The sequence below is a fragment of the Lactuca sativa genome, chromosome 1 (assembly GCF_002870075.4).
Source record: "Lactuca sativa cultivar Salinas chromosome 1, Lsat_Salinas_v11, whole genome shotgun sequence".
Lineage (NCBI taxonomy): Eukaryota > Viridiplantae > Streptophyta > Magnoliopsida > Asterales > Asteraceae > Lactuca > Lactuca sativa.
In genome coordinates this window covers 150,197,005-150,208,322 of record NC_056623.2, presented here as the reverse complement: position 1 = coordinate 150,208,322, position 11,318 = coordinate 150,197,005, and the positions used below count along the sequence as shown (strand labels likewise).

General features: G+C 38.4%; 1 non-coding gene across 1 annotated transcript; it reads right to left on the bottom strand.

Moving 5' to 3' along the window:
- Nucleotides 1-4,102: 4,102 nt before the first annotated feature.
- Nucleotides 4,103-4,209, bottom strand: LOC111916814 (small nucleolar RNA R71). Its single transcript, XR_002858679.1, has one exon. It is a non-coding gene; the product is annotated as a small nucleolar RNA R71 (small nucleolar RNA).
- Nucleotides 4,210-11,318: the final 7,109 nt, after the last annotated feature.

The window sequence follows — 11,318 nt, the reverse complement described above, 5'->3', positions numbered from 1 at the left end:
ACCATAGAAATCCATCCTGATGTGACCGAGAACATCGAAAACCTAAACTTCCTGGATGAAAAAATTGAAATCATAGACCGAGAGATGAAACGTTCGAAACCAAGCCGCATCCCTATAGCGAAGGTTCGCTGGAATGTCGAGCGAAAACCTGAAAATACTTGGGAACATAAAAGATTCGATGAAGCAAATATATCCGCACCCATTTTTCCATAACTTGTATCTTAATCTTTGAATTTCGGGACGAAATTCCCTTTAACGGGGGGGATAATGTGACAACCCCAAGTTGTTCCATTGCCGCAACCCGTCCCGTCCGTAAAACTCGTCTTAAGTGAATTGTTCCGATTTCATTTTTGGATTAGGTCATTTAAGTTAAGACTTTTATTTTGACCTCGTAAGTATCCAAACACATTAGAAACACATGAAAACACCCCAAACTAGTAATTAGAAAAATTTTAGTTTCGACCATATCGGGTTACGGTAATTTAATCGGGTGTGGCCAAAAGCCTCAGTTAACATCAGTATCGGGTAGAATTCCAGCGTGTCTCAAATCCAAATCATATTTAAAGTTGTTTAAGCCTCATTTGAAGCCTTTTCACTCTCTCTCTCTCTCTAACCTCTCTCCTCAAATCTAACTTCTTGATCCAAAAACACTCATTTCAAGCTTCAAATCACCAAGGTAACTATCCTAGCTTCTAGTATAACATCCTTAGCCTTCAATTTCGTGGTCAAATCATGGAATAGGACCATAAACATGTGTTTACGGCCTTGGAACACTCTTGGTCCGTGAACACATATAAAAGGGGTTTTTGAGCGTTAAAACCCTTCCAAACCACCTTTGGAGCTTAGATATGGCTTAAGGACTTATTGGATTGGACTTAGAACACCTTAAACTCAATATTTGGGGAGAAAAAATGAGTTTACTACCCAAGAACATGCTTAGGCCGTAAACTCCATATCATGGGTAGTAAACTCCTTTTTAGGTGTTAAAATGCCACTTACACACCTCCTAAGCCTTGAACTAATAACTAGAAGCAACCACAATCGAATTAGAAGCCTTAAACTTGATGAAAACCCTTCCCTTAGGAGTTCACAGCCGTAAACCCCTGAAGAATGGGTTCCTGGTCCGTAAACTCCTATAAATGGGTTAAATGGTGCCCTAAATTCACCCCTTAACTTGTAAAATGAGTTTAAATCACATGTGATTAACCTAAGACCATCAAAGCACATAAGGATTGAGGGGGTGAGAGTTTACGGCCGTAAACTCCTAGTTTACTGCCATAAACTCATCAAATGGTCCATATGATTGATCAAATCCCTTTCTAATGCCCTAGAACCAAACCTAGCATCATCCCTCAAATATTATAAGACCATTTAGCACTTAAGAACACCACCCATGAGTTTACGGCTGTAAACTCATGGGGATGTAGTGTTTAGGGACGAAAACTCTTCTAATAGTTTACTCTTGAAGAGTAAACTCCATATCGGAGCCATATATGTCCTTAGATATCACCCGAGTCACTCCAAACACTTGAAATGAAGTGTTTTCGTGACTAGAAGTGTATATCCTCAAATAATTAGTGATTTAAAATCTAATTAGATACATTTGTGTATCATTTAATATTACATAGGAATCTCGCACGTTTTCAAGCCTCGATCTGACGTTTAGCATCCTAGTCGACACATTCCTCGTCCGGTGAGTTCATACCCCTACCCTCTTTCAATGTTTTTCAATGTTTTCAGGGTTGGGGGGGGGGGGGGGGGAGGCGGGAGTACAAGCAAAAGTACAAAAATATCTTGTGCTTAAACTTATTATTTCAATTTAAATGTTTCATATTCCATTTGCTTTTAACAATCGAAACCACATTAACCAACCGTTTAACTTGTAGAGTTAGTTTACAAACTGACTTCATATCTTATTATATAATGTTATATTATATATTTCACAAATAATTTCCCCTTATTTATTGTTAAAAGCATTAGATTAGTACATTTGTTTTGTCCTCGGTAACGCTCCACAGAGATACGCGAGTGGAGGGTCGTATTTGTAAATAGAATATAAACAGGATATTTCCGTATTATTACTTGTAGATTTGTTATTCCTATAAATTAGAGACACGTCCTCGGAGAACACTCCATAGAGATACGCGAGTGGAGGACCGCCCCTATAACCAAAATCTCTTAGATAGGGAGCGTGACTTGAGTGTATAGATCAATATGGGGCTGACTACCCCGCACCTGGCTACTAGCTACAGCCGAACCAAAAGGTTCAAGGGTGACAAAATTCATAAATGATACTGACCTTCCTTTGCCATATCTAGTCTATAGTATGGTTATAGAACTCGCAGTTTGGATAACAGAGATTTACTTGTTAGTAATAATGAATATAGTAAATTAATAACCTTTGAAATTAGTTTACTATGTTGATAGTTTTATGTACGTGTTAAAACTAACATACACTTCACAAGGATAATCAGGTTTTCAGTATACATCTTTTACATTACATTTCGGATTGGTAAAGTAACATACACTTCACAAGGATAATCAGGTTTTCAGTATACATATTTGACATTACATTTCGGATTGGTAAACTAACATACACTTCACAAGGATAATCAGGTTTTTAGTATACATCTTTTACATTACATTTCGGATTGGTAACCAACTTTTAGGAAAATATAGGATTTTCCTGGGGTAATAACTATTCATAACCAGAATTGTGTAACATAACGAAAAACTAAACATTGCTTTTAAGAAAATATGGGATTTTCTTGGATAACCACTTTTTCAGAAAAACAAAAGGAATCTTGTTCATTTTCATAAAACAAACTGCTTATGAACTCACCAGCTTTATGCTGATTTTTAAAATGCGTGTATTCTCAGGTTCTTCTTAGACAGGTATCCCGCGTTCTTTTGCAGAAGATGGATCGTATGGAGTCACATCTTTCTTTTGTTTAAACTTATGTTTCTATGAAACTTGTATTACTTTACTTTCAAACTGATGTAATGAATCTATGTAGTGTAATGTTTTGTGTTTACTTCGCTTACTATGTACATTGGTTATGATACTTAACATGAAGTCACCTCCGCCCTGGGTTTCGGGGTGTGACAGTTTGTTAGGCTATAAATATTAAAATTAGTGAGTACTTTCGTGCACATCAAGTTTCTGGTGCCGTTGCCGGGGAACAGCTTAGTTTATTTGCTCTAGGTTAATCGATCCTTTTTTGTGGGTAAAACCTGCAAAAAATTTAATTTTCCAGCAAAAGTTTTAGTTTTAGTTTTTATTATCTGTTTTCCAAATTTTTTTATGTGTTTTTTTTTTCAGAACTCACGACGTGAATTGTTAGGTTCACGATGTAAGAACTCTGAATTTCAGTTTCCCTTATTTTTTAGTTTATTTGTCTATTTTAGTTCAGTTTTAAGTTTTGTTTATTTAGTTAATCTGTAGGAGTTCATGACCAAAGGCTCAAACACACCTTTGGTGCCACCACTTGAAGATCCCGAGTCAGCAATTAACAAGAAGAAGACGCCCTTACAGGAATTCAAATCAGTGTTTTCAAAGAAATCAGGGAAGAAGACTGCGGAGTCAAGTTCATCCTCGAAGAGCAAAAGCAAACTTGAACACTTGGATCAAATACCCTTCCAAACCGAGTCCGAGTACGATACCGAGCCCGAATTTGAAGAACACACGAGCGACCCCGAGAACGAGCCAAGGCACGAGATGGAAAATATTGAGGAAATGTCCATGCAAGCTTACAGAAAGAGAATTCGAGAAGATGTTGGTCCATGCTTAGTACAACCTGCCATCCCGACCACTGCCACATTCGAGCTAAAGGTACATATCCTTTTCGCACTAAAGGATATCCCATTCTATGGAAAGGATCACGAAGATGCATTCAAACACTTAGATGAAGTGAATGACATTGCTGATTACTTCAATGTCCCAAATATTAACAGAGACACCATTTTGCTAAGGATGCTTCCCGTTACCTTTAAAGGAGCTGCAAAGGATTGGTTAAAAGCACTTTCACCCGGTACTGTAACCACTTGGGCTCAAATGCGTGAGCAGTTTTTAGATCAATATTGTCCACTATCCAAGATTGCTAAACTCAAAAAGGCAATAGCCAATTTTGAGCAAAACCCGGGAGAGTCACTTTACGAAGCTTGGGACCGTTACAAAGGGTTGTTAAGTAATTGTCCTCAACATGACCTTAACATTCAACATGAGGTATCAATATTTTATGATGGGGTAAACGTGATGACAAGACAACTCCTTGATTCTCAAGGACCACTTACTAGGAAACATATGGGCGACGTTAAGGAATTAATTGAAGAATTCGCGAAACACTCTCGCGAATACCACAACCCTAGGTAGGATGGAATTAAAGGCAGTGGAGGAGCTTAAACTAAAGAAATAGCAGCCATGATGGTTGTCCTAAATAATATGGACCGAAGGTTGACACAAATGGATCACTCAATTCATGCCATAAGAGTGGGTTGCGAGAGGTGTAGTGGTCCGCACTTGACCAAGGACGACAATTTAGATGAGTTTGATGAAGACTCGAGGAAACCAAAGAAGGAGTGGCTGCCATACGAAGAGTATAAGAAGCAAAAAGAAGAGAAGTACAGGCAGACAGGTCGAGGCTTCTATCAAAAGGGGCAGCCACCAGCCAAGAAGAAACCCGATCTAGAGACCATGTTGACGAAGTTTATGGAAGCCTCAGAAAAGAGACACGATGTTACTGAGTCTACTATTAATGAAGAACAAGATTTACTAAAGAATCAGCAAGCCTCCCTCGATAACCTTGAAGTATAACTTGGTCAACTAGAAACTCTGGTTCATGAGAAGTTGTCCCCGAAAAATCCCGAAATGAAGACCCAATCTCATGTAATGGCCATAGATACTGAAGAAGAGGCCATCTCTGAGTTCTTAGAGGCACTAGAAGAAGAACAACAACAGCCCGATCCAAAGTTGAAGAAGCCCAAGCTCGAAAATCAAGATGCTGCTGAATATCCGAATTCACGACGTGAACCATCTCAGTTCACGACGTGGGCCTGTCAGGAACAAAAAAATTATGAAGTTGGTTTAGTTTATCAGCCGCCCTTTCCATTTCCTACCCGAGCTGAACTTAGTCCACTGGAGAGAGAGCATATGGAGTTTGTTAAGCACGTAAAGGATATCCCGATTAATACTCCTTTTGTCGAGTCCTTATCCAAAATTCCCGAGTATCAAAAATTACTGCAAGATCTAATAGACACTCGTAACCAATTAAAGAAATATGCTAAGGTTATTCTAAGTGAGCAAAGCTCAAAAGCTGTGTTGGGAGAGATGCCTGAGAAGATAGGGGATCCTGGACGCCTCACTCTTCCGATTCTGGGGCTAACATTAATTTAATGCCTTATTCATTTTATCAGAAATTAGAAGTTCAAGAGATGAAGGCTACAAGAATGACTATTCACATGGAGAACCGTTCAGTGACACAACCCCGGGGCATTGTGGAGGATATTTTAGTAAAAATTGGAAAATTTATTTTTCCAATAGATTTTGTAGTATTGGATATGAAGGAAGACCCTGATGTTCCAATTATCATTGGTCGTCCATTGCTTAACACTGTTGGAGCTCTTGTTGATATTCGAGAGTCTAAGCTCACCTTGAGGGTTGGAGATGAAAAAGAAATTTTTGGGATAGAAGATGGCTTCCAAAGGAATCACGTTAAAGAAGAGGTGTTCACAATCAATGAAGATAATGAACTAGAAGAACTGGAAAAGCTTATGGAAGAAGAGATCATGCCAGTTCATCAAGTCAAAAGAACAAAACCAAGAGCATCTGTTCCATATTTGGTTGAAGTCATTGCTTACAAGAGTCCACCTTCTTGGGTAAGCAAGGAAGATAAGATGAAAAGTGAAGAAGAAGAGGTTACTTCAAGGGAGATAGAGCCAGTAGTGAAAGAGGACAAGGATGCTATGGAGTGCAGGGAGGAAACTAAAGGAACCAAACGTAATCTTGATGAAGAAGAGGTCAAGCCTAAAAAGGAGAATTCAAAGAAGGCGTACAAAACACGAGTCCAAGCTTACAAGAGGCGTTTCAAGGAACAAAAGGTCCAGCTGGTGGTAGACTCTTCAGAAGATTCAACGTAGGAGGCACGGAGTCCAGCTCAAGACTCCAAGAAAAAGAAGCGCTTCTCGGGAGGCAACCCGAGTTTGGTTTGCATTTTTTTCTTTTTCTTCTTTTGCGTTTTAGTCTAAAAAGCATAGATCATATCATCCGACTCGATTATAACATAATTAAACACTGAATGTAGGGACCCTAATATGGAAGTAGTAATAATTGAGATTTTAGTTGAAAGTCAAATTTGGTTTAGCATGAATTTTTCCTTCCAGACAATATTCATGACGTGAATTCTTCAGGATTCACGACGTGAATCGAGAATAAACCGGGTAATTAGTCAATGATATAGTTTAGCTGTTTTATAAGTGGCCCAAGATCAATCCGTGAGTGCATGTGTTCGATAAGGTGTCTAAGTCCATAACTATTTCTGGTATATACTTGACCCGACCCGACATGGTCCATTTGGGTTGCATGGCACCATGCAATTGGATAAACTAAATTAGAGAAATAACACTTATGGTTTATTAATATATTATAAGTTCTAATATATTAATAATATTATTTAATTAGTTTGATCAAGAATTAATTTAGAATTAATTAAGTGATAAAAAGATAACTAATTAAATATATGGGTTGATTATGTAAATCATCCATAACTTATATAGTGGGCTAAGAGGCTTCATGGATAATCAAGTCAGGTTGATCCCATTGGATGCTCCATGGAGGCTCCATGGGAGTTACAAACCCATGGGTCATGGAAATGAAGAGTCATGACACATTAGGGTTTACATGGTGTAACCCTAGGTGTGTCAAAACTATATAAAGCTCATATATTCTCCCAAAAACGGCTACACTAGAGAAACAAGAGGGCTAGAGCCGATTTTTGAGTGTTATACATTCTCTCCAAGCTTACTCCATAGCATTTGGTGTTGTGTGAAGCATTTGAGACATCACACTTGGGGTGCTAGGCTCACAAGGTTTCAAGGAATACTTACAACAACAAGGTATGTAATACTATCTATTATTTAAGTTAAAATTGTTCCCCATGTATGCTAGATAGGATCATAGCCTTGGAAATTGATTTTGCATGATAATTAGACAAACATAGATCCAAGGTTATTAGGGTTGCATGTACACTTAGGAAGTGTTAGAATGCTCAAAACCCATCAGTGGTATCAGAGAATAGGCTTGTTTGTTGATTATTTGTGCAAACTGCTTGAAAAAAATCGATTTTCTGTTTTCTGCTCGTATGAACTCGCCGAGTCCATGGGGAGACTCGACGAGTCCATTCACAAATGCAAGCTACTCGACGAGTCAGTTCACGCACTCGACGAGTAGAGACTGTTGTGGTCAGAATTTCGATTTTAGTTGCTGGAAATGGACTAGAAACATTACCCTAAATTGTTTTGGTATTCGAAAACATGTTTTAGATGGTGTAATGTTTATGCTAATTCATTTACAATGACAATTATCAAAATTACAAAGTTTTAAACGTAAGTTTTGATTCATGAAAGTGTTCATATTTATGTTCTTGATCTTATGATGTTTATATGATCATAGGAATTATTTGTAACCTATGTGGTAGATTAATTCATGATTATTATGTGTTTTAATGGAGTCCATAACTTGTCCTCAAGTTAGGGAAAAACAAAAGTCAGTTTCTTAAAAACCATTAAAAGAACACATGGGTTATAAAAATGAAGAGTCTTCATTTTTAATACCCTAATAAACTCATAAGTTACAAGAAATGAAAAGTTTTGAAAGTTTACAAAACTTGCCCTCAAGTTTTGGAACAAGTAAAGTCTTGATTAAAACTTTAGTTCCAACCCTTAGAATTTTAAAAGTTAAAATTCAACCCTTATACTTATAGTATTATGATTTAATAGTTACATATATATGTATAAGAACAAAGTCGTCTTACCGCTAGTACGTCTCATTCACGAAGCCGGTCTATAAGGTGGGTATAAGGTTGTTTCCTATAAAATGGTAACTTAATGGGTGTCCACTCTCACCCACCGCTTGCTTGACTGGTGGAGGTTCGTTAGCCGAACGGATAAGACAAGGACATATAAATTCTCATTAAAAGTATAATGATTATTATAAAGTAACTAAATGTTTTTTTTTTAATTCCCAATCTTAGTTACTTCAGGAAAATTTAGAATAAGGTGCTAATCCATGAAATTACACTTTGCACCTTGTTTAAGTCGTTGGTGGAGCGTGTGTGGTTTACCGGCACACTAACTTGGACTTAACAAGGAAGGCAAAGGGTGACTTAAGGTTTTTCATGAGGTTGGAAGGAGCGCGTGTGGTTTACCGGCACTACGATTAAGTGAAAAACATTAAGGGTACCAAGTAATTTGCATGGTTACTTAACACCTTGTTTTGTGATCCTCGGTATCCCAGTCACAAAACATGAAGGCCACACTCGAGATTGAAACATGTCATTGAAAAGTTCAATGAATCTCAAAGAATCTAGGAATTTCTAAAAGCCAAATAAAACCTAATAATTTACATTTCATTTTCATGGTGGAAATTGGTGAATCGTCATTCACCTACCTTTCAAATATGTTATAACTTGGATTACGGCATCCCTCTTCTAGGTTATAATATATTGTGATTGGATCCTAGCCTTAATATTACATTTGTGTGTTTTATTAAGGACTATCCCTATATCTAAACTAAACTTACTTTCTTCTTTTTTCAGATGTCTTCCAACAATGTTACTCCTGGCTCAAACCCTACTGGCTCCTTCTCTCTCATGAACCTTTGTGGGAGAGTCATCTTTGATGGATCCAACTTTACGGACTGGATCAGAAACATCAGGATGGTCACTCGTTACGAGAACAAGGAATATGTTCTTGACAAGGAGCTCAAGGTGCCTGAGCCAAATGCTACTGCTGAGGAGTTTGCTGAATATGAGGCACATGAAAGAGATGCAACCAAAGTGGCATGCATCATGATGGCCACCATGACAGCCGAGCTCCAAAAGTCCTATGAGGACTACTATCCTTTTGAGATGCACCAGGATTTGATGGACCGCTACCATCAGAGTGCTCGTCAAGAGCGATATGAAATCATCTCCTCTATGATCACAACCCGGATGAAAGATGATGAACCCATCACAAGCCACATGCAGAAAATGCAAAGGTATGTGGATAGATTGATGAAGTTGAATGTGAACTTCTCTGAGGAGTTAGCAATAGATATTATTTTGCACTCCTTACCTTCGTGTTATGATCAATTCCGCATGACATACCACGTGAATAAGGAGGAAGTTACACTTAGAAAACTTCAGGGACTCCTAAAGACCGTAGAATCAGGTCTTAAAGGTAAGTCGGTTGTGACCACTCCTGCTACTACTCCAAACTCAGCACCTGTCCTGACAATCGGAAAAGGTAGAGGGAAGAAGAGAAAGAACCCTTCAAAGGGTACCAAGGGTAAGACCCTTGATGGCTCCTCTTCTAGCGGAACCAAGAAAGGTTTCGTTACACCTTCTTCTGATCCCAAAGAGGCTGAATGCTTCTACTGCCACGAAAAGGCGCACTGGAAGCGTAACTGCCCAAAGTACCAGCAAGACTTGAAGGATGGGAAGGTTAAACCCAACCGTGAAGTTATTTACACTATCTCATCTAATAATTCACTCTATTCTAAATCTTGGGTCCTTGATACCGTTTGCGGTATTCATATTTGTTATGAATTGCATGGACTAAGAAGAAGTGAGAATGTGGAGCATGGAAAGATAAACTTGATCATGGCGAATAGGAAAGTTTCACCTATCATAAAGATTGGAGTTTATACTTTGTTGCTTAGTAGTGGATTTACTTTAGATTTGAATAAATGTTGTCATTCGCCAGAAATGGAAAGAAATGTTATTTCCTTTCATGCTTTGTATAAACAAGGTTTTACCTTTTCTTTTGATAATGAAACTAGTGGAATAAATGCTTTCTTTAATAGTATGTTTTATTTTAAAGCATTACCTTGTGGTGGTGTGTATGAAGTTTTGTCTGTTGTAGATAACTTAGGAAATAATGTATTGTGTATTGATTCTACTAATGATAATAACTTGGATAAAGCATCATTATGGCATTATCGTCTTGGACATATAAGCAAGAAACGCATAGGCCAACTCCAAAAGGATGGAGTCTTGGAGTCATTTGACCTAATGTCAGATGATAGTTGCGAATCATGCTTACTTGGAAAAATGACAAAGTCACCCTTCACAGGTTCTTATGAGAGGGGTGAAGGTTTGTTGGACCTTATACACACAGATATGTGTGGACCCTTCAAACATGCCACAAGGGATGCTAATCGTTATTATGTGACTTTTAAGGATGATTATAGTAGATATGGATATGTCTACTTAATCAAGCATAAGTCAGAGACTTTTTGAAAGGTTTAAAGAGTTTAAACAGGAAGTCGAGAATCAATTGGGCAGGAACATTAAGATGCTTCGATCCGATCGTGGTGGTGAATATCTTAGTACTGAGTTCCTCGATTATCTAAGGGAATGTGGGATTGTCTCATAATTGACACCTCCCAGGACACCACAGTTGAATGGTGTAGCTAAGAGGTGTAATCAAACCTTGTTTGATATGGTTTGTTCCATGATGAGTCGAGCTATGCTACCAATCTCATTTTGGGGGTATGCCTTAGAGACTACCAGCCACATCCTTAATCTGGTCCCTACAAAGAAGGTTGCCGAAACACCTCACGAGATGTGGACTGGAAAAGTTCCTAGTCTAGCCCACATCAAGGTTTGGGGTTGCGAGGCTTTCGTGAGACGCGAGACTGATGACAAGCTCGAACCTCGAAGCAAGAAGTGTATTGTCATCGGCTACCCACAAAAATCCTTTTGTTACCTCTTCTACAGACCTAGTGAGAATGTGGTCTTTGTAGCAAGGAAGGTTGTCTTTCGAGAGAGAGAATTCATAAGCCAAGGAGACAGTGGGAGGCAAATTGACCTTGAAGAACTTCAAGAGTCAAGTGGTGAAGGAACCTCAAACCCTAGCAGTCAACTTGAGGAGGAACCTCCTGTTGATCTGATTATACCTCCAGTTGTATCTTTGAGGCGTTCCACAAGGGTTAGGAATGTACCTTAGCATTACTATGGTTTCCATATTACTACGGAAGGTGAGACACTTATTAGTGATGAGACACTAGTAGGTATGGATGAACCTAAAAGCTACGCGGAAGCCATGGCAGGCCCTGAGTC